At 37.3% G+C, this 25,395-nt stretch overlaps 1 protein-coding gene across 11 annotated transcripts in view; it reads right to left on the bottom strand.

The window, feature by feature from the left end:
* Window positions 1–25,395, bottom strand: part of LOC136838764 (fasciclin-2-like) — a 267,449-nt gene that overhangs the window by 180,447 nt on the left and 61,607 nt on the right. The gene's annotated exons all lie outside the window — the stretch shown is intronic.

Raw genomic sequence — 25,395 nt, 5'->3', positions numbered from 1 at the left:
AGCCGACAATTTCTGGGGACGTTTGTAACGCGAGATTGGGGAGGAGAGACTATAGATGAGACAACATCATTTATTTGATGAATGACTTTTCCCATTTCACCCCACCTAAATTGAGCTATTATTCTCTCTCTCTCTCTCTCTCTCTCTCTCTCTCTCTCTCTCACGAAATCATGATCCTATTCACATTAATTCTCCCTCGTTTCATTTTTCCAAGTGATCTTACATTAAAAAAAATTTTCTTCTTCGAGGTAGCTCGTGATCGAATCGATTTTATTTCTTAATTTCTTGAATGGACTTCGTGTTATTCTCTCTTGCTTTTCTTTTGCAAGAACTGCCCCAAAATATTTAAATTTCGACCATCTATAAATCTATCTAGTCAACGATCATGGCTTGAGATCACATTTCTTGGTGTTTTTACGAAAAATAAAAAAAAAAAGCTGCATTTTTTTTAGTAATTGGTTAACTTGCTTTCATATAAAACAAAGTTGATGAAATGTGTTCGGTAAACTGGCATCAAACATTCTCTCAACACTGTCGACTAAACCAGCTAGGAAAGAATTTATACACAACATAACCAAGAGAACACGATGAAAATACTAATTTAAATGAACCGCTTTATCTCCTGGAGCAGACAGCTATTAAGGGCAAAATTCCAAGGCCTCGTAATGAACCAGAAACAATAACATTTCTATATGAATGTTTCAGACCGACTTTTAAACTTGGCCAATTAAGCCAGGGTTCAGATCCTCGTTCCGGCAATATTGGCGACACCCGAAAAATAAAATTCTATATCTTATGAATTGCATTGAATATAGAATTTAGGCCAAAGGTCAAGCACTGGGGCCTATGAGGTCATTCAGCGCTGAAACAGAAATTGACAGCAAAAGGTTTGAAAGGTGTAACAGGAGGAAAACCTCGCAGTTGCGCTACGAATCAAATGTTAGGAGAGGGTGGAAAGTAAGATGGTAGAAAGGGAATATGAAAGGAGGTGCAGTAAAAAGAACGGAAGGGTTGCAGCTAGGGGCCGAAGGGACGCTGCAAAGAACCTTAAGTAATGCCTACATTGCACCGCATGAGGTGCACTGACGGCACTAACCCCCTACGGGATCTATATCTTATGGAAAGGCGACCGGGATGGGAAATTAAGTGCCCTATACCGGAACAGTTATAAAAATAAACAAGTAAAAAATGCGCCAGTTTCTTCGTCGTAATCGAGTTTCTGTACAGCGTATAATCAAGGTCACCGAAAATATATCTATCTTTCGGTGTCTCGGTATAATGCTGTATGAGCCGCGGACCATGAAGCTTTCAGCTACGGCCAAGTGGTGGCCTGTTCTATAGCGTTGCCACCCGCACGATCACGGCTAACTTTAACCTTAAATAAAATAAAAAGTACTGAGTCTAGAGGGCTGCAATTTAGTAAGTTTGATGATTGGAGGGTGGATGATCAACATACCAATTTGCAGACCTCAGCCTCAATAGTTTTTAAGGTCTGAGGGCGAACAGAAAAAGTGCTGACGGACAGCCAAAGCCATCTCAATAGTTTTATTTTACAGAAAACTGAAAGAGAAGAAAGACGGGACCTTTCCTATTCGATAGGTCTAAGTCGGAAACTTTGCGGGTCTGCCCAACACCTACTTAACTCACTTATTTCTGAGCCTTCCAGACTCCCCAACAATGCCTTTGCTATGTGTAATGCCCCAACCGCTCCTCCCCTTTTCATCTTCTTCTTCTTCTTCTTCTTCCTGTATTATTATAGTTGTTGATTCAATAAATCTGAACCCGAATTTCTCCCTCGTCTGTCGATGACTCATCTGAGAGGCGATGAGCATCGTTGCTGACAAAAATCGGGTCGTTAAACGGCCCGGTGGTTGTCTTCGGACGAGTCCGCAATCAAAAACACTCCTCTTGAAAAAACATAATAAAGTGTATTTACTTTGGCTTCATAAATCACCTTTAAAAGACATAATCTTTCGTTATTAATGGGCGAAATGAGGGGAACATTAATGGGGTCGCCCCTTTTTCCTGCAGCTCCAATTATCAGAAGATGGGTAATTAACAACTTTTGAAAGAGTTCTTAGTGCGTAGGGTTCACTTTACAAATCAAATCCATAATTCGAACGGATTACTGAACAAAAAAAATGTGTGCTGCAGACTTACAGAACTTCTGAGAGTAATCATAAGAACAGTTTTAATCTTTGCAAACTTCCACTTCCGACCTGGGAAGTTTCACTGATGATTTCGTGATTCGCCTGCCTTCGTCAGTACCTCTGCTCCTTACCAGAGAGAGAGAGAGAGAGAGAGAGAGAGAGAGAGAGAGAGAGAGAGAGAGAGAGAGAGAGAGAATTAAAGCCTTGGCATTTCATAAAACTTCACGAAGATTAGCATCGTCAGAGAGAGAGAGAGAGAGAGAGAGAGAGAGAGAGAGAGAGAGAGAGAGAGAGAGAGAGAGAATTAAAGCCTTGGCATTTTATAAAATTTCACGAAGACCAGCATCACCAGAGAGAGAGAGAGAGAGAGAGGGGGGGGGGGGGAACGCCCATGAAAAAACCACAAGCCATAACGAACAGCAGAAACCACTGGCACCTTTCACAAACAAAAACAGCCCCGAACACCTCCGGCCTTCTCCACCTCGAAGCTTTAATAATCCACATCTCCCAACGGAAAACAACTAACCACAGTCCGAGAAGGCTGTGGGTGGGTGGGTAGGTAGGTCGGTATAGGTGGGCCAAGACTTGGGTGGCTGTGCTTTAGTGGAATGGGGAGGGATAGAATGGGACGGAAGAGACGTGTAGAGGTAAATGGAATGGGGGTGGAATGGGGAAGTGATGGGCAAGCCTCCTTGGTGATGGGGAAGTGACAGGGTGGGGGATTGTGTAGTGGTGAAAGGGGTAAGGTAGGAGGTGGCAATGATATAGGTAGTGGGGTTGTGTACCGGCGAAATGTGTATGTACAGGGAGGGGATTGTGTACTGGCGATAGGGAAGCCAGTGGTGGGTTGCCTAGCTGTGGGGAGGTTTATCTGTGGGGCTCTCTTTACCCTATCACTTCTCATCATTCCACAAACATTAACACGTCAAGAGCAATAGACCAAAGGATCACTTGTTGCGTCATAAGGGATTCTTTCATCCTACGGAAAAGCCTGCGCGGGTTTTATGGCGCCTATTAGGAACTTATCATTGGATACGTTCAGTACTTGACCCGTTAAAACGTTCTCCCTTTCACACCGAGATTGCTGCTTTGTCTAAGAGAGTTCCTGTTCCCCCTCACCCCCGACACGCACACACAAAAAGAGAATCTCTCTCTCTCTCTCTCATTTCAATATAGACGTGGAAGGTTCTGAGATTATCACTTGTGTGACGGTCTATTCAAGAGTTTAAATTTAATGCTTCGGTCATAATTTTAAGACCCGACTTAGAAAATCATTTGTGAGGGGATGACTCTTCAAGTCAATAGGTTTCTATTGTTTGTACAAAGCAAATGCCCGACACATTTTACCCCCTTTTTTTCACAGGATGCAGTTTTTTAATCCTTACTCATGTAAAATATGCACAGCCCTATAAATTAATAACATCATCACACCATACGTACGTTTGATCTTTCAACCACAATGCAAATGTTTGCCTTTTCACATACGGAAAATAATGACATTAATATGTAAAAACATATACAGAAAATGATGACATTAATACGTAAAAACATATACAAAAAATTATGACATTAATATGTAAAAACATATACAGAAAATGATGACATTAATATGTAACAACAGAGTACACTCCTTATACGGACGAGATTCAAATTTTAATGTAACCGTCACTACATTGCATTGTCCGCGTATGAAGTCCGTGGTTTCGCTCTGAAATCTCAAGCTTACTTTTTTTTCACATAACTCTCTGTTAAGAAATGAAGGCTTAAGAAGTTTTCCATACACAATCAACAACTTAAAAACCGAAAGCACATAACGGACAAAACAAGAAAGAGAGCACGGAAGGAATGGAGACGCTTAATAGAACCGAAAAGTATACATTAAAAGGAAACGAGGCAGGAAAAAAAAAAAAAACTCTGAAAAGAAACAAGTGCGAAGCTTTGAAAATTTAAAATGAAATAGCAAGAACACCAGAAATATCACAAAGGCACATGAAAACTCCCACTACAGAGAGAGAGAGAGAGAGAGAGAGAGAGAGAGAGAGAGAGAGAGAGAGAGAGAGAGAGAGAGAGTCCAAGACGCCGAATAAAGAAAGACAAGCAGCTCGGATCAATGTGTGCGATCTGTCAATCCAAGGCGCACCGACTCCCCTCTCAGGCCGGTCCTTTCCAAGACCCCCTTTTCGTCGTCCCAAAAATTTTTGATGGTTCTCTCATTACGCCTTCCTTCCCTCCTTCTTATCGACTTCTATACTTTTGCTACTTCCTCTTACAATTCCATTTTGCCTCTCAAACATATTCTCATGAGAGAGAGAGAGAGAGAGAGAGAGAGAGAGAGAGAGAGAGAGAGAGAGAGAGAGAGAGAGAGTACAACAACCCAAAAGGTTCTTTTTAAAGAACAAACGAATCGGCAAGTTGAAAGTCTCTCTCTCTCTCTCTCTCTCTCTCTCTCTCTCTCTCTCTCTCTCTCTCTCACAACGAACAAAAGAGTTCTCCGTCGAGACCAGAAATTTTCTTGGGTGCTTTCCGCTGATGACTTACTCCACAACGGGAGAAAAAAGCAAAAATGCAATATCATGAAAACATGAGTTTGCATGACCATAATAAACAAACAAAATCTCATACGATTCTTCCACAAAGAAAAATTAACCACGCATGGATCAAGGATGTCTGAAGCACGCAACGACAGAAATTCCTATGGGCAGAATCACGACAACTTCCGATTCAAATTCAATTTTAATATATATATATATATATATATATATATATATATATATATATATATATATATATATAAAATAAATATCAATAGACAAGAAAGGTTTCAGAGGAGTTCTCGTATTAGGAAATTTACCTAAAGGTACATAAGACATTATTATCTGCAATAACAACAACATACAACACTAATAATATTTTAATGTAACATTGCATATTAACTTATTTTAAAAGGAACAAAATACAATACCATTTGAGGATCAAAAGTGAAAGCATTTAAAACTCGTACGAAGAGCAATTCAAAGATTCTTGAGTGGAATTGCAACGAGCTTCCCAATTCAGTAGTATAAAAGGGTTTATATATATATATATATATATATATATATATATATATATATATATATATATATGTATGTATAAACAAAACATTCACCAGACAAATTACACCCTGTCAACGAAAGAGAATGCTACACGTTTCCGTCCTAAATTTTTAAATTAAACGCAAATTAAGTAATCAACAACAATAATATAATTATCACGTAGAATTATCTCCGTCGACGACAAAATTGCTTAAGTCTTATCCTTTCTTACAAAAGGAAAACATCACTCCCAAGAAATGAGGAGATGACTCACCACATTTTTTTTTCTCCCTACACAAACTTGATTCATGACATTTCTCCGGAGCGCTCGTTCATCCATTTCCCCCCGAGAGAGAGAGAGAGAGAGAGAGAGAGAGAGAGAGAGAGAGAGAGAGAGAGAGAGAGAGAGAGAGAGAGAGAGAGAATAAGGAAATATGAAAACTGTAACAGAGATATAATGAGTAAATCTGAAAACAGAGAAAGAGAGAAATATAATAAGTAAATCTGAAAACTGCAACAGTGAGTGAGAGATAATAAGTAAACCTGAAAACAGAGAGAGAGAGAGAGAGAGAGAGAGAGAGAGAGAGAGAGAAATAAGGAAATATGAAAACTGTAACAGAGAGTGAGATATAATGAGTAAATCTGAAAACTGAGAGAGAGAGAGAGAGAGAGAGAGAGAGAGAGAGAGAGAGAGAGAGAGAGAGAGAGAGAGAGAGAGAGAGTTTTCTATAAGTTGGCAAAAGGAATCTGAGAGAAACATCTATATCGTTTCACAAACGCCTTCATCTGCTTCCGCCCACTTTAAGGAATAACTCACTTCCACGACACTAATTCTCCCTCTTAAGTCAGTTAAACGTCCTTTTTTATTTTATTTTTTTTTAAGAACTGGAACTGGAGATGTCGTTTATTTCCCCTTCCAGGGCCACGCCTTGGAACTTGAGAGAGAGAGAGAGAGAGAGAGAGAGAGAGAGAGAGAGAGAGAGAGAGAGAGAGAGAGAGAGAGAGAGAGAGAGAGCACTAAATTCCTCTGCACTCTTGATTAGAAAGGACCGTTGAGAAAGGAAGAAGAAAGGAATCCATTTCTATTCTTCAAAAAAAAGAAAGAAAAAAAAACCCTGGTTCCTTTCAAAACCGAAATCAACATAGGGGAGAAAGCAAATTCTGAACCGATATCAAATCCCCTTAGGAATACAACGTAAAGGAGTTTCTGGCCAATGGTCCCTCAACAGTTTCTCTCTCTCTCTCTCTCTCTCTCTCTCTCTCTCTCTCTCTCTCTCTCTCTCTCTCTCTCTCTCTCTCTCATCACCTCTCCCCTACTCATTTCCTCCTGTTTCACAACAAATAAAACCCACTTTCCCTTCAACAACTGAGGACCGTAAATTCTGGTTTGGTCGCCATAGTCAATAATCCGTCGGGAACACCAATATGGAGAGAGAGAGAGAGAGAGAGAGAGAGAGAGAGAGAGAGAGAGAGAGAGAGAGAGAGAGAGAGAGAGATGGACTGATTACGTTCAGAGATAATCTGGAAACTTTGGCTGTTATTCTGTAACAATGAAACTTCTCTAGTAAACAGGGGTAATATTCTTTTTTCACTAGGAAATTTATACTGTTGAACAAATACCTAATTCAACTCTGAAAGCTTACAGGAAACATCTGGGTCTTACGGAGACTTAACATACAATACGTATGATCATCCCGATTCAGAAATGGATTTCAGAAGCCGTACCATTTGGTGGCTGTTTTCAAAAGCCTTTAAAAGGTTTATAAAAATAGCCGTGAAACTATGAGTCTGATCCCCTAAAATTCCCAAAACACCTGCCCATTTCAGGCAATCGCCGAAAAAAAATTTAAACTGAAAAAGGAAAATGGCTCCCATTTCTCTCTCTCTCTCTCTCTCTCTCTCTCTCTCTCTCTCTCTAATGAAGGGGAAGACTATCTCTTAAAAATAATCAGTCCATCTCTCTCTCTCTCTCTCTAATAAAGGGGAAGATTATCTCTTAAAAATAATCACTCTCTCTCTCTCTCTCTCTCTCTCTCTCTCTCTCTCTCTCTCTCTCTCGTTCCTCTAACAAAGGGGAAGAAAATTCTTCCTAACTTTCTCCAACTCCTGAGTTAGTGGGGGAAAAAACGTCCAAATCAGACTTACATCCAAGAACACAAACACATCAAGACACTTTTATATGGAAAGCTTTTTACAGCCACTAAACCCAAGAAAATAGACAAAAACAGAAAAAAAAAATGACTCGAAAACACGCTCTCCTCATTACGTCACGAATGAAAGTTTACTTAAGAAATTTTCTCACTTGAAGGACAAATTTGCTATGGATTATTTCAGAACCTCGGAGACACAGACAGGCAGACAGACAGACAGGGAGGGAGAAATGCTTATTGCAACGGAGCACCTTATGTGGCAAACGCGCAAATCACAAACACACATACGAGTATATATGTAAGTAATCATCATCTTTTAACGTGCTTTTTTCCCATTTGTATGGGGTAAGCACGACGCCTTCTTTTTGAAGGATTTTGATTTGGCTTTGGGGCAGACCGTAGTCTCGATCGGCTGCCCTGCCTGTCATCGATTAGACCCCGGTAGTGTATGTACATGTATTGTACCAGTCTCCAGCGCCCTTCCTCCCAGCAGCGAGGAGACGTTGCGCGGTTAGGTCGACAGTCGAGACGTGTGAGGTGTCTGTTATGTTTTTAGAAGATGTTGGAGTGGCTTTGTTTGTGTGTGTATTAGTCTGTACATAATATAATACCTGTCTCCAACGCCCTGTGACTCGCCCCTCGTGTCATTCCTGTGCTTTATTTCACATATATATCCACTCTTCTCCCGGCTCCAGCCTCCCTTCTCACAGTTCTCATCGATGTAGGTCTGAGTCTTGCAAGATTCCTGGAGGATTTTTTGGACGTGGGGGGGGGGGAGATTGTTTCAATGTGGATTAATCTGTTAAATTAAAAAAATAACTGAGGTGGGCCCAAAAAAACAAGAGATGATGATCGTGACCTTCCTTCATTGGAAGAACATGGACACTAAGGCCTTTTGTAACAATTCCCAATAAAAATGTCTACATTGATACTAAGGTCCGAAGGACAGAGCGAAGAAAGTAATCACAGCAGAAGGGAAGGAAAAACAAATGAGAGAGGAGGAAGAGAGGAACAACCTCACTCAGGGAAAAATGAATAAGGAAAAGAGCCCAATAAACTGTGCCTCCCATCCCTATATCTCACACGGGGACCCCCTCCCCCTCTCTATTGGTTCGACTTCATTCCCTCCTCCCCTTTATTGCAATTTGGATGCCTTCTTTTCTTTGTCCTCTTCTTACTCCTCCTCCTCCTCCTCCTCCTTTCCGTCCTCATCCTCAACATGAGGGGGGAAAATGACCTAAGGGCCAGGTCGGTCTATTGTGAGAGCTGTCTCACGCCCAAACGCCTAAAATCTCCCTCCCCCCCGTCGGTAAGGGGACACCGACCCCTACACACCCATTTTGTGATATAGCTGAAACTAGCTGTTAGTCATCTGACGATGGAAAATGGGGAAGGAAGGAAGAGAGAGAGAGAGAGAGAGAGAGAGAGAGAGAGAGAGAGAGAGAGAGAGAGAGAGAGAGAGAGAGAGAGAGAGAATGAATCTGTGATCTAATACTTCGCTGATACTTGTTGAGCGAACTTATATTATCAACTCAAGACTAGCATCAGGAAAAACAAATCTTTTATTCTTGATAAGTGCTTCCTTCACACAGAAGATAATTAATTTAACCCATCATTCCACCACTGATAAATAACACCACAACTGTCCATACTGACAATCCGTAAAGTTGGATATCATTTGAGTGAAGGACGATAATGCCATCACTCAAAATAGTAATATTTTAACGCTCAAAATTACGAAATAAAAGCACATAAATAAATACACATATACATACACATTTATATATATATATATATATATATATATATATATATATATATATATATATATATATATATATATATATATATATATATATACACACACACACACATACCCTGTGCATATATATACTGTGTATCCATACAAACGTACTCGCCTCCTGCATTAAAAATATGAAAACATAATGCCTGCACATGTGCATAGAGATGCTAAGCGACAGAAACATTTCTACAGCAACATTCATGCTAGCTGCAGACCTCATCCAACCACAAATTATAAGTAAACACAAGCGCATACTTACACTACACACATTACACACGAACAAACAGCTTCTCCAAACACACTCAGGTAAGCGATCGACTGACAATGGCCCCCTTTCAGCGTGAATCAAATTTCCTCCATTACACGCTCTATCACACTAGGTATCATTCAGGTATCATTATCAATTACGTCAACCCAGTCGCATTCAATAATACATTGCACGACCGGTGGATGTCGGCCAAAAAAAGAAAAGAAAAAAAAAATCGCTTTTTTTTTTCTTTTTTTTTTTGCAGGAAATAATGGATGGGAAGGGGGAAAACGTACAGTTAGTAATATTAGAGGGAAACGAGAGATTTATCATTGAAAAATTTGGATGAGCTAAATTATTTCTTTGGTGAAAAAGTCCTGATTCACTTGCATGACATAGTAACTGTGTAATAAATTCCTTTTGAAATGAATAACAATAAAATGTATCATTAAGGTCTTGTATTTTTTAGAGAGGTGAAATATCTATCAGGTAAAAATATCCTCGTTCACTTGCACCATATATCAGCTGTGTAATAAATTCCATCACGTATGCATAAGAATAAAATGCATCATTAGGTGTTGTATGAGAGAGAGAGAGAGAGAGAGAGAGAGAGATCCATACAAAAATAGGTCTAAAACGACGTTACCAAGTGCTGAAAGCCTGGCTGCCTAATGCTACAAAATAAGGAACCTAAAGCATGGCAAAAAAAGCCCAGCGTGGCTGGTGACATATAAAACGACTTTGTATGACAAATAGGAACATTACCCGCCTTAATGCTATTTTGTATGTATACATTCGCTGGCACACACAGAGGATAAAAGCTTTGGCTACGTTCAATTAGTCCCTTAAAACAAGACAAAGGATGGGGAAGAGAGAGAGAGAGAGAGAGAGAGAGAGAGAGAGAGAGAGAGAGAGAGAGAGAGAGAGAGAGAGGAGTTAGCTATCTACCTTGGAATCATTCAGGAAAACAGCAAAGATTAATCAGACACTGAACTTCTGGATTCAAAACTAAAAACAGCTGATTCTTCTGAGCAGAACATCGACAAAAATAACAAAGAATTAAAAGTGGCTGTCAGAATATCGACAAAAAAAAAATAAATAAATAAAAAAAATCAAGTGGTTGTAGGAATCTCAGTCATCATTTGAAAGCCTTGCCGAGATAATCCAAGATTACTGAATTCACCTGAACAAAGAAGAGTCATAAAGAAAGTGTATTTAATATGGAAAAGGTATTAAAACCGATTTATAAGTCCAATAATAAATGAAAAAATAAATAAATAAATAAATAAGAAACACATATATAAATAAATCAATAAATAGCGATAATCTACATAACTCAGCCAGATATTCACAGAAGTGGTTTACATGGGTTACAATTTCTTAATGTGTCTTTTTCCATATGTTAATTGAAACAATGAATGACGGGTTTCCTGACATCTGAAACGCAGCGACGGTGGTCATAGATAATGTGGGAAATATCCTACCTTTAAATTAAGAAACCAACTACAAAGCTGTCGTCTAACTAGAACAACAGGTAGTGCCGCAGATATAACAATGATTATGGAGGATATAACATTAGGTCTTAACCGGGCGGTTCTTTATGTCATACGGGAAACGGCGTAAGAAAAATGTCCGCGAAATTCAAGAACCGTGACCCATCGACAGCATTTTTCCCCCTTAAGGGCTACACAGGGATTTAATTACAAAGCACAACAACAGGGGGAGCCCCCCTAACCCTTTGTATTAATTTCTCACAATATATGAGACATATTTGGTTACGTGCGCCAGAGGCTTAGCGTTAAAATGGCGACGAAGTTGTCAATCAATTTTGCTTACGAAAGTCAAATTATTTCACAATGATCGTTCCTTATGGCCAATTACGAGAAGGACAATGGTATAAGTATCATACACATCAGCATAATACGGTTTATATGAGCTCCGATAATAAAACGCATACACAAAGGCCATTTTCATACAGCTCTAATAATAAGACGCGCACGCAAAGGCATTTTCGTAAATATAAAAGGAACCTGCGCAGATACCGTGAAGTGGAGATAACACAACAACCAATTAGGGCCATTACGCTCCTATGCTATGGTGTAATTAAAAGACTACATATACACAAAAACAAAGAACCTAACACATAAAAAATTATAATACAAAAATAAGAGAAACGTCATTGCAGCCGTCGCTAGCATGTTCACAATATGGAATTTTAAGTTTATAAAAGAACCAGGACTCCTTAACAAGGTATGATCTATTTTTATTGGCAAACTTAAGTGACTGTATATAGTCTTGACAGCTTTTATGACTTTCAATTTGTTTCATAACTTTTGAGTTTTATATTTGTTACCATTTTATAGCTTTTATGAAGAAAAACCTATGTTACTAATATGCTTTTTTGCTGTCGATGACCCTGTTGTTAGCCATGAGATAATTTAATACCAAATAGGCCTAAATCAATCAATCAACCCCATACAAGTTTTAAACACCCATATGGAAAAAGATAAACCACTCAACACTTACACTAAAATGAAGGTAATTTCTTAGCAACTGAAAATAAATTTGGTGTTTAAAATACATTTCATAGGTGACAATTCTGAAAATGCACTGTCGTGGATGTCACTCAAGTTAGCCCGCAATGACCTGAGAGGGAACCAGCCCCTTTTATTTGAAAACAACATCCGTATCTTCTGTATTATCAGTCAATGAAGTGAAATGTTTCGAAAAATTTTCAGTGTAATTTTACAAATATCAATAAAAAAAATTCCTTGGAATAGTCATATATCTTGAAATTCAAGCGTGAGGATAATATAAATACCAAAATTTGGTATGTCAGCAGTTGAAGCTCTAGCAAAACAATGCATAAATAAAAGAATGAAGGAAAAAATGTATACATTCTAACAATATTAACAATAATATTGCACAGTGCATTAAATCATTTTAGAGGAAACCAAGCGGAAAAGATTTCAGTTTGTTCACTGTACGATTATTCAGAACAGAACGAGCACCATAGTTCTGACAATCCTACCAATGACTAGAAACACTGACTAAAGATTTACAGCTAACTGACGTGGCTTAGGCTTCACAAACAGAGAGAGAGAGAGAGAGAGAGAGAGAGAGAGAGAGAGAGAGAGAGAGAGAGAGAGAGAATGGCCACGTCAATGTAACAAAATCCTTGGTTATCCGAGGAATGAAACGAAACCACTTACGAACATGATAAGGTAAGGATAACCCACTAAATACTGGATTTGTGGTTACATTCGAAACTCAGCTGGGAAATCTGACAAATGGCCAAAGTATTTACGCGTTGGTAAACCAAAAGCTGCCGTGCAGGGATGCAGGTCTGAATTGCTTTTGTGACGTAGCCTGCAATTTTGGAAATTGTATTCGCTTGTGCAGGCAACACAAGTGCAGAATAGATATAACTTGCTCATTACTTAACTATTATCACCTGTTACTACCCCCTTCTATATTCTACTTTTTCATAAAATTAACACGTTGTTACAAGTGAATAAAAAATTCATATAAAAAAAATTTGAAGAAAGAGTGAACTTTGGAAAAAAAAACCCTCATGTAAAAATGAAAAAACACTTAATTTTTAGACACCACATATAATTTCTTATGAAAGACTATCCTGTGAATAATATATCATTATTAATCTGCCTACAGACAGAAAAAGAAAGTACAAGATCTAGCAATAAAGAAAGTGAAATATAATAATAATAATAATAATAATAATAATAATAATAATAATAATAATAATAATAATAATAATAATAATAATAATAATAGGGGAGAAGGATATAATAAGAAGAACAGAGAAGACTCTCTACAAATTAAATGCCGTTGAAACAGCAATTGTTTTTAATAGCACCGCCCTACAAGAGCGACTCCTTCCAAATAATAATAATAATAATAATAATAATAATAATAATAATAATAATAATAATAATAATAATACCAAGTCTACCAAAAATAAAAAAATAAAAAACTTTGCAAGTACAGGAGGATAAACATAAAAACAAAACTCGTTACCATGTACAACGTCATCACGTCCAGCCTAGGCTGGTCATAAAACTTTTATTGACCAAGAGAAGTTCCCGGAAGGAAATTGGGGAAACGAGGGGAAGGGGAAGGGGAAGGTGAGGAGGCAGGATGACGAAGGGGATTTGTGAGGGTTTGGGATGGAATGGGATGGGACGAGGTGGCATTTGGATAAGACGATATCCGGGGAAGAGAGAGAGAGAGAGAGAGAGAGAGAGAGAGAGAGAGAGAGAGAGAGAGTTAGGATATTTAATGAATGAGGAATGACTCACTGACGAGAGAGAGATAGACTTGTATCAGTTTTGGAGAGAGAGAGAGAGAGAGAGAGAGAGAGTTAGGATATCTAATGAATGAGTACTGACTCACTAACGAGAGAGAGAGAGAGAGAGAGAGAGAGAGAGAGAGAGAGAGAGAGAGAGAGAGAGATAGTGATTTATGGCATCTAATGAATGAGGACTAACTTCACTAACAAGAGAGAGAGAGAGAGAGAGAGAGAGAGAGAAATTTATTTTACCAAATGAATGAGGACTGACTCACTAGCAAGAGAGAGAGAGAGAGAGAGAGAGAGAGAGAGAGAGAGAGAGAGAGAGAGAGAAAGAGTGTACGTCTGTTTGAAATGGGTCGGATACTGGGTAGTCACTGAGTCACAAGTGTTGGCACTCATGGTCGGCAGCTGTGATTATTCTCAATACTGTACCGTGATGAGGTGAGGATTACCTCGTCAAGGCCCTCACGTTCTGATGGCATACATTTTGACGGAGAAATGAACACTAACGTCTCCTCTTTCTCTCTCTCTCTCTCTCTCTCTCTTCGTATTAGCTCACAACAGTCGACTAACAAAAAGTTACATAATTCACAGCTAAAATAAATATGCATATTGGAGTTTAGGGAATAAGCTCTTTCATCCCTCCTCGTCCGGTTCGACGAGAGAGAGAGAGAGAGAGAGAGAGAGAGAGAGAGAGAGAGAGAGAGAGAGAGAGAGAGAGAGAGAGGTTTTCTAACCCTTTACATAACTATGCGTAGATTAGTCATTTCTCTTATTGGAAGGAGATTTTTCCTTAATAACCAACACAGTATTCTTCATTCCGGAAATCATTCTCACGAGAATTTTTGCGATACGAAACTACACCAGACAGATACTACAAAATAACATCGAAGAACCATGATGATTATATTCAATTTAAATAGGCAAGTGGACGTAGCATAAGGCAAATGACAAATATAATATTATTCAATAAGAGTAGCATCAAATCTACGAAGTACAAAATACAATCTAAAAGCCATTTTCCCATTATATGGTGTTTTCTGCAACGAATTCATAATAATCCAACAAAAATACTTCTCCTTGAGGAAAATAAAAGTAACGCCATCAGCAAATGAACACAGGAATAAGCCATCACTAAGAAAAGACACAAACTTCACTGTTTATCTCCATAGAATCCCATTACCTAGTGTGAAATGGTTTGCGGGAAGCATGGCAATTACCGTCCAATCTTCCACTTGACCATCGAGGAAATGAGTCGAGGAAGAGGATGAGAAGAAGATGCTTACGAAAGAGGAGGAGGAGAGAGAAGAGGGGAAGGCGTGAGAGAAGCTAAGCAGTAACATGATGCTTATGATGAGTGATTGAGAAATATCTGCCGTCAACACGAGGCGGGGCAGAGGGATACAGGATAAGGACTATGGACAAGAGGTTAAATCTCTCTCTCTCTCTCTCTCTCTCTCTCTCTCTCTCTCTCTCTCTCTCTCTCTCTCTCTCTCTCTCTCTGTGAAATCTAAATATAAGATATTTATTTAATCGAAACTATTTCACCACTTCGAAACTAAACTAAACTGCAAATATAAATAAATTAATCTAAAACAGCCATAAAATGTCTCGCCAGACGACGTTAAAGATACCCCAGTTAAAACCTCCAAACCCAAAATAACTGGACGTTATAAAATGAAAATGCCCAAATTAAAAGTGTCCAGCTCACACTGCCATTAAATAAAATCACAAACTCAGCACTGCCCAAACTTAAACCATTCAGCCTTGTCCTTCCTAGATGCCGGAAGCATTCCGTAGCCCTGTAACAACAGGTAAATAAAATGCAAAATAAAAAATTGCCTCTACTTCCCTCATTCCCTCCCGCAACAGCCTATTTACCAACACAGTTCCCAAAACCCTACCTCGAGGACCCCTGATAAGGTGCCGCCACCGACTCCTCCTCCTCCTCCTCCTCGACTTGAAGTACGAGCTAGGACGGCTGGGAGGGCCAACCTATCAAGTGACTCTCGAGGCAAAGGTGAGGGGGGGGAAAGAAAGTCCTCTGACCTATTCCTCGGTATTGACACAGCCGTGGTCAAGTGGAATGTGTTGGGGAAAGGGTATGGAGGGGGAAGAAATACGGAAGGGGGGAAGGGTGTCAAGTGGGTCCATAACCCCGGCACAAAGTACACCACAGTGACCCTTAATGACACGCGCAGTCCCATCACTTTCTTCCGGAACGGTAGCTGCTGCGGTGGGGGGATTTTATGAAAGATTTCCACCAGCCTGAAATCACTCAGGTTTCGCCGGGAACGTTTTATATATACATAACTGTACGTCATGTTTAAATTTAAAAAGGGAAAAGTGTGCAAAGCTTGTGTTTCTTAAATATTTCGATAAAAAAAATTGATGAATGGAAATTAGTACAAAAGAAAGTCAGTACACGTATGGACTTGTCCCTTAACCCAGCTGAATCTACACAGAAAAGACAAGTGTGTGTGTGTGTGTGTGTATGTGTGTGATATCTTCCTGTGTTTCTCATGCACCTAAAAATTCATGTTGATGGGCGTCTTATTAAATACAACGTTTCGTCTCTTCTCGAGAAAATTCACAAAGCAAGAAAAACACACACACACTATATACATACATACATGCATATACACATGTATACATATATATATATATATTATATATATATATATATATATATATATATATATATATATATATATATATTATATATATATATATACATTCTTTAATCCCATTTAGGTAAGAAGAAGGACGCTGAAGAGGTAAGCAAAACGCCACCTGTCAGTACCAAGCACTACGAGGCTTTTTTAATGACGTCAAGAAAAAGCAGTACATAAAAGCACAACTCAGGCATAGCATGAGTAGGTCTTCTGATGGCAAAGGCATTTCCAACGAGTTTTCCGAGCGAAATTAACTTAAATGAAAAAGTAATTCTGGCTTCCAATAGCTAAAGGAATATAACTTTTTTTTTTAGCATGATAAAACCTTAAATGAAAAAAGTAATTCTGACTTCCAATAGCTAAAGGAATATAACATTTTTTTTAGCATGATGAAATCTTATTCATACTTTGGCTCGAAAATGGCGACCGATTTTCCGAAAATCTTTTCCACATGAGAGTATCATGAATTCAATTTATATTTTTTTTTAACGTGGAATCCGACGGGAAATGTTATTACTGAGGTCGAGCGTGAAGGAAAATTAAAATGCAAAAGGATAAAAAGAAAGCAAGAATATCCGGGAGCTAACTCGACAGCAAATGAGAGGTCTCAAAAATTAATAAAGGCATAAAAACAATAAAGGAGATGCAAAACTCCTAAAAACTAAGGCATTATTTCACATTTGAAATTATGAAGTCACAGTATATATATATATATATATATATATATATATATATATATATATATATATATATATATATATATATATATATCAGACAGATAAAACATTTGAAATTATGAAGTCACAGTATATGTATATATATATATATATATATATATATATATATATATATATATATATATATATATATATATATATATATCAGACAGATAAAACATTTGAAATTATGAAGTCACAGTATATATATATATATATATATATATATATATATATATATATATATATATATATATATATATATACATACATTTTTCAAGATATGCATATTTTCCTATTTATGGTAGAGATGGCGCCGGAGGAGTACAGCATTCGATACTCAGCAATTTCCCTATATTTCCAGTTTACATATATATACAATACATACACATTATAAAATGCTTGTACATACAGCCACAAATCCATACAAAAATAAACAAGCGATTACAATGGGAATCCATACTTCTAATACCTTTCCAAAAATTGTCTAGATCGGTCAACTTTAGTAAAAAAAAAAAAAAAAAAAAAAAAAAAAAAAAAAAGTTGCCACTTTAAACCCGTCCAATTCAAGGGGCATAAGACTTTTTACGTGGCCAAATCAATATTTGGCTCGACTCAAAGGAGAAACTGGTTCGTCTGGTGAAAATTTTCTGTACCCGAATGACCTGCAGGTGGAAATACTGGACTTACAAGTTCCAAGATACAATATCGAGGTATGAATGAAAAATGCCGACGAAAAAGAAAAAGTCAGAAAGAATCAATGTCAATCCCATTTTCTACCCTCAACTATAAGTGAGACAAAAATGTGTGTGTATATACAGTATATAAGGATAATCATATATCTACAAACATACATACTGTACATACACACATATATATATATATATATATATATATATATATATATATATATATATATATATATATATATATAATATAATGTATAAACACACACACGTGTGTGTGTGTGTGTGTGTGTGATACACAAGTGAAAGAGAGATGGCCACGACCTCAAAAGGAACCGGATATTGCAGGGCAACCAAAGCTTCTTTACCAAAAAAAATAAATAAATAAATAAATAAATAGATGAATTCTCGAATATTTAAATTTAATCCTGTATCCCTCGCAGGCAGTTCCATAATATTTTTTAAAACATGTTTGTATAATATTTGTGGTCCTCCTATGTATGGCCCTGAGGTGTTTGAGTTTTGTTGTAAATTAAACGAATTCCGTTTTCCTTTGAAGGGAAAGAATGTGTTTCTATATGTATGGATTACAGCTCGATTCCTTGAACCTTAATCAACACTTTATTCTGTACAAAATATTGAAGAATGAGGACCAGCACACTTATGCTTTATTCACAGAAAAGGATCCATTTTTGTAGCCAAGAGGAGTATATATGAAGAATACATTACGGGTACCGCAGTTATCTATCACCCAAGAAACGCTGTCAAAATAACTGTACTGTATATTCGAAAACAAAATATAAAAGACTACGCCTAATTGCAGTCAAAAGGCTGTATTAACTAAAGAGACGCTCGTCTGAGAACAACGAAACCTAGCATGACTGAGACCGGATATATTCGTGCGAATTTCAGCCGATTCAACAAGAACTCAACACGAAAATGAATGAACTCACACGACCGGAAAAGCTTTCCGTCACTCATTCACAGTGAGCTCCATTAAAACCAGGAGGCTTCGAGATAATATGAAAGCCTTTTGGTTATTCCTAATAGTGAATTTTTTTTAGTTTACAAAGTCAACTTTTCACATCACTTCAGATTTCTGGTAACTAGTGTGATAACCTTGCCGACTGAAATTTGGTAACTTTAGTAAATAAACCTGTGTCTTACCTCTATATCTATAGGTATATGGAGAGAAGGGTTTTCTCATTATCATTCCCACGCTATTATTATTATTATTATACTACAGGAAGCCGAGCATGAAGGGGAGTATGAACACACACAAAAGACAGCGAGAAGATTTGTCGGCGAGATGAAAGTGGGAAAGTGTGGTAGAACTCCCAACGAGCTGGTGAGGTCGGTGAGCGGAAACGGAAAAAAAAAAAAAAAAAAAAATTAGAGAATCTAAATCCGGCAATTCACTGAATAAACAAAGGAAATATATATAAAACAATGCATTCCCTCACAAAAATACGATACGTCCAAATGACACAAATACATAAAAACACATATCAACACAATTCAACTTCGAAATAATAACCACAAACCCACGCACGAATAAGATGAGCGAGTCTGCCACTCAAAATCACGCGAAACCGTAAATACCCACAAAATCCCTCGTTATGTAACAAGATTCCCAAGTCGCGGTGGCCTATCAGCAAAAACAAGCAGAGTGGCAGATGTCGTGTCTTGGTAGGAGATAAACACAAAGGCAGATAATGAACGCCTAATGATCGGGAAACACCTGCAGATAATCAATACGGAACCGATGGGGGTAAACAAAAGCAATGCGAAGGAGGAGGAGGAGGAGAGTGTGCTGCTAATGAATCCTTTGTAGACCCCAACTGCGGGCTGCTATTTCCCTCGTCTGCTGTTACCCACATACTTCAGGCGAGAGAGAGAGAGAGAGAGAGAGAGAGAGAGAGAGAGAGAGAGAGAGAGAGTATACCTTAGTTTAACCAGACCACTGTGCTGATTAACAGCTCTCCTAGGGCTGGCCCGAAGGATTAGATTTATTTTACGTGGCTAAGAACCAATTGGTTACCTAGCAACGGGACCTACAGCTGATTGTGGAATCCGAACCACATTATAGCGACAAATGAATTTCTATCACCAGAAATAAATTCCTCTTAATTCTTCATTGGCCGGTCGGAGAATCGAACGCGGGGCCAGCAGAGTGCTAGCTGAGAACGGTACCCACCCGACCAATGAGTAACTGAGAGAGAGAGAGAGAGAGAGAGAGAGAGAGAGAGAGAGAGAGAGAGAGAGAGAGTTACGGCGTCACGTTCTCAAAATTCAATGGAGATTAAAGGCTCAATTAAAACTGAAAATTAAACTTTCCAAAGGTGAACACTAATGCACAAAATACCCATTAATTTTCCGTACTGTATACACAAATAAGAATAAACGATGAACATGTAAACACTAACACTTAACACAATATTTATAATACAGTAAAGCTCGTTAAGTGTCAAATAAACGAACTAGCTCAAGATTTATTTTAATTTCACATCTCGTCATTACGTCCTGTAATGACACAGCAATTACACCCATAACGCAGACGGGGCATTTTCCGGGCGTAATTATCCACAAATAAGGTTCAAAAACAGAAAGCATACGTGTAACTACCTAAGCATAAATTAACTCGGCAATAATCAGGAGCGTTTCACTTAATCAACAATACGGCTGCAATTTCGCCCAATTTGCCGCAACGGATGGTGAGGGACGACGCCAATCTGAGTCGAAATTGGCAGCCCTGTTTGTGATTTACACGTGGGATTTGGTTTATCCCCTTAAATACGAGAGTTTAGTTCCATTATCATCCCGACAATATAAATGATTTGCTCACGTCAGCTCAGTCTTAATGCCGTTTCTGCATTTGAAATGGAACACAAACATGCAAGAAGGGCTAAACATTTTTGGAAGCAGAATACAATTACTAATAAAGTTTTCCAAGTCTGTAAAATTATCACTCGCATTAAAAAGCCGTAAGAAAACTTTAGTTCCACGTCTAAGTCCAAACACAGACCCCCCCAAAGAGAACCAGTTCGCCTTCGACGTAGTTAACATTCCTTTGATGGGCAATATAATCACTAATGAGCCCATGAATACTAATTACACTTACAAATACGAATTCTAGCTTTTATTATGTCATTCTTCGAAGAAGAAAGTACATAATGCCTTACAAGATAAATCAATAACGCCGTACAAACACAGTAACATGAGATTCCAATAAAGGCAACCACTAGTTCTACTTAAGGCATAACCAATAATCGACTGTTGGTATAGACAACAAATGAGGGCAAAAGAACAACAATCATACACAGGCAGTTGTTCTTCTCTGCACCAACAGATGTAAAGTGACTTGGGTATTTAGCCCCAAAATTTGGTGGTTTGGTTAAAGGTTAGATATCTTTACCTCTGGTTTTATCTTTATTCTACGGGTATTTTTATATGCATAATCCAGAGCTTAGATATGATTCGTCAGGATCTAAGATGAATGCTAAGCCTAGAGAACTAATGAAAAGGTTCAATATACTGATCAAGACTCTTCAAATAGAATAAGGAATGAAAAAAATAATACTGTACGTGTATAAAATGACATAAGATTCCTAACACTGTATTACAAGGGGAAAATTGCACTATACATAAGAGTTAGCTACCTTTTTTGTTTTACAAAAAAGTATGACTGACAACCCAATATTCTACTAACGCTAACTTGATGAACTTTAAAAAAAACATGGGATAATAATTCTAGCCCAGCCTGATGAAAGCAAAAATAGTAAATTCCACCTTGGCATGATAAAAAACAAATAAATGAATAAAAAAAAAAAAACATTTAGGACCTTCAAAGTAACACAAATATGACGAAAAAGGATGAGTCAGCATCAAACAAACTGCATCACAGATGTGCCCCGAATTACATGGTCGTTTGAAATGATAATTACAGAGGCCACCTACTTAACAAGGTGCCACTGAGAACTGGGCGTTGGCAAGTCACGGCTGGATCAAGAACAGTTTTTTTCTTGAATGTAGTTTAGTCCAATATCATTTACTGGTAAAGAAAGTGTTTCCTATACAGACAAGTGTATACAAAGCAGTGAATAAACAGTACGAAATATAAGAACTTTCGTGAATGCAGTGAGGTTATGAGTAACAGTGCAAGTGTATTTCTTCCACAGGTGTTCACACTTGATTCGTACTACATACATATACATATACATATAGCCTACATATACATATATATATATATATATATATATATATATATATATATATATATATATATATATATATACACACATATATATACTGTATATATATATATATATACACACACACATATATATATATATATATATATATATATATATATATATATATATATATATATATATATATATATATACAATCAAGAATAGCCACCATCCTGAGAGAGAGAGAGAGAGAGAGAGAGAGAGAGAGAGAGAGAGAGAGAGAGAGAGAGAGAGAGAGAGAGAGAGAGAGAGAGAGAGAGACCTACGGTAATAATTTAAATATTAATCATCCATCCGTATCCCATTCCATCTCACTTCGTTTACACACCAGCCAATCGATAATCTCTTCTCTAAGGTATAATTCCATGTTGTCCAAAAGCTCCATGTCTTTCAAAATGAAAATTCCTTCCTGTTGCAACGTCTAGCAAAAGGACGTTTCCATGAAAAACAAAAGAAATAATTAAAATTGCTTACAGTAAACCTGCGAATATTTCAGGGAACCTCGACATCACCGTAATTCTACCTCGTCCTTATTAAATGAAACCTTTCAAAGCCTCTCCACACATATCGTAGGGCTGCTCTCTCTCTCTCATACATACACACACACACACACATATGCCAACTTTTGGCTCCCCCTTTCTGTCACTGATTATGACAGAGAGACCGAGCCTACCTCGGCTAATGTAACAACCCTCCCCCACGATACAAAAAAAAGAGAGAGAAATGAACATTAAGCAACGCACACCAATGGGAGGTCATCCGTGTAACAAAGTTATAATGCCCGCAACATCACTTATCACAGTGGGACAGATATAATGACAGGAAAATAGGGGAAAGAGGGGGAAGGGGTTTGTGGAAGGTGAGAGAGAGCACAGTGGGGAGAGAAAAATAGGGAAATGACTACTCGCTGGTAATGGCGAATACGAGAAGGATAATAGTGAGGGCGTTTTTGTCATCATTTTATTAGTAATATGAAGGGCCGTTGCAAAAGTAATCTTTTTTTTTATCAAAGGAAAGTAATCTTTTTTTTAATCAAAGGAAAGTACCGAAAGCGGTGTCTTTTGATGTCATCTTCATACCTGCATACTGACTACATATTCCTCAAATTTCTGACAGTTTTAAAAGCTACCTTTCCTAATTTCTGCAATATTTCTCTTTCCGCAATTCCTGTCCTTGAAGATTAATACAGTATATATATATATATATATATATATATATATATATATATATATATATATATATATGTAAAATCTGAATACAATATATCCCCTTGCACACATACTGTCCAATGGAATAAAACAATGGGAAGGAACCATAAAAAAACTGAAAAAACCCACACCCATTCTCTTTCGTCCCGTGAATTTTTAAAACAACCCTTTGTTACTATTGTAGAGCCACTTAAAAGAATCCTTTCCAAGCTTACAATTTTTGTCGCTACACAAAAGGGAGGTGGAGACACGTATTATACTTGAAAGGAGAAACATGTCCAGAAATTATTCAAATAATAGAATGGCATATTTCTTGGATTCCTTTACGACTACTTTTGGATTATATATCACGCTAATGTAAAATGAATCAGCGGTGAAAGCAATACTGATTAATTAATAAGGTAATGTTACCTAATGCATACACTCCGCCATCAGATGCATTTTTGTACAATCCTGCTAAACCAAACCTACTAACCAGCAGACAAACAAACAAACAAACAAAATGATAAAAAAAACCCACCTCCTTGTCTGAGTTAATAAAGACAAGCAATAAATCTGCTTATATTGTCAGAACTGCGACATCGGAAGAAAAAGCCCATGGTATTATTCATCAACAAAATGCCATATTAATGGTAACATTATTGATAATTAAACCATTTGTACCAACGCCAGAAAAGTTAAACAAATACTAAATAAGAGTGAGAAATACTTTACCTTCTGTTTCTATGATCAGACCCTCTACCAATATACTAAAGTACATCATTCAGTTCCTCACCAAAAACAAAACCAAAAATCTCGTAATTCGTCATTTTCGCTCGTACAGACGCCAGAAAAGTTAAACAAATATTAATAAGAGTGAGAAATAATTTACCTTCTGTTTGTATAAATAAACCCTCTACTAACACACTCAAGTACATCATTCAGTTCCTTACTATAAACAAAACAAACCAGAAAAATCAAGTAATTCGTCATTTTCGTTTGTACCGACGCCAGAAAAGTTAGACAAATACTAAATAAGGAGAAATAATTTACCTTCTGTTCGTATAAACACGTCCTCTACCAACATAATAAAGTACATTATTCAGTTCCTTACAATAAACAAAACAAAACATCAAGTAATTCGTCATTTTCGTTTGTACCGACGCCAGAAAAGTTAAACAAATACTAAATAAGGAGAAATAATTTACCTTCTGTTCGTATAAAGAAACCCTCTACTAACATACTAAAGCACATTCAGTTCCTTACTAAAAACAGAACCAAAAATCACGAAATTCGTCATTTTCGCTTGTACCGATACCAGAAAAGTTAAATAAATACTAAATAAGAGTGAAAAATAATATACATTTTGTTCGTACAAACAAGCCCTCTACCAACACACTAAAGTACATCATTCAATTCCTCACTATAAACAGAATGGAAAAAGAAAAAATCAAGTAATTCGACATTTCCGCAAAACACCCAAATCCAAAACCCACAACTCACTCTCCGCTGCCAAGCCCAATGCCACTCGCGCCTGCCTGCTGAGACAAGGCTTGGATATAATGAGAGACACTCCGAGAGTCACCGGCAAACGAGCGCTGGCACTCCAAAGAGCATTCCGGTGGCACCGCCGATAATGCATCCCGCGGAGACATCTGCGTTTTACACTGGGGGATGATCTCGTATGCAGTTCCATTACCTCATTTGCGAAGCGGAAGTTGCAAAGTGGATGTTCATTTCATTATATTGATTTTTAACTTGTCACTTCTGATAGTGGTGTATTTCAGTTCGTAACAAATTATTATTATTATTATTATTATTATTATTATTATTATTATTATTATTATTATTATTAGTAGTAGTAGTAGTAGTAGTAGTAGTAGTAGTAGTAGTAGTAGTAGTAGTAGTAGGAGACCTTCTCTGAGTGCAGTAGCGTTGAACTTAATAGTTATTTCTACGGCATTTAAATTATCTTAATTTAATTTGTACACAGAAGACTCTATATAAATTAAATGCCTTAAAAACAGCTATTATTATTATTATTATTATTATTATTATTATTATTATTATTATTATTATTATTATTATTATTATTACTGCACGGTGCGCTTAAATATAAATATTCTTGTATAAGAAAAATTTAC

Source organism: Macrobrachium rosenbergii, chromosome 5, assembly GCF_040412425.1.
Source record: "Macrobrachium rosenbergii isolate ZJJX-2024 chromosome 5, ASM4041242v1, whole genome shotgun sequence".
NCBI classification, from domain to species: domain Eukaryota; kingdom Metazoa; phylum Arthropoda; class Malacostraca; order Decapoda; family Palaemonidae; genus Macrobrachium; species Macrobrachium rosenbergii.
Note: the sequence above shows the minus strand (reverse complement) of the source record. Positions and strands in the feature narration are given on the sequence as shown.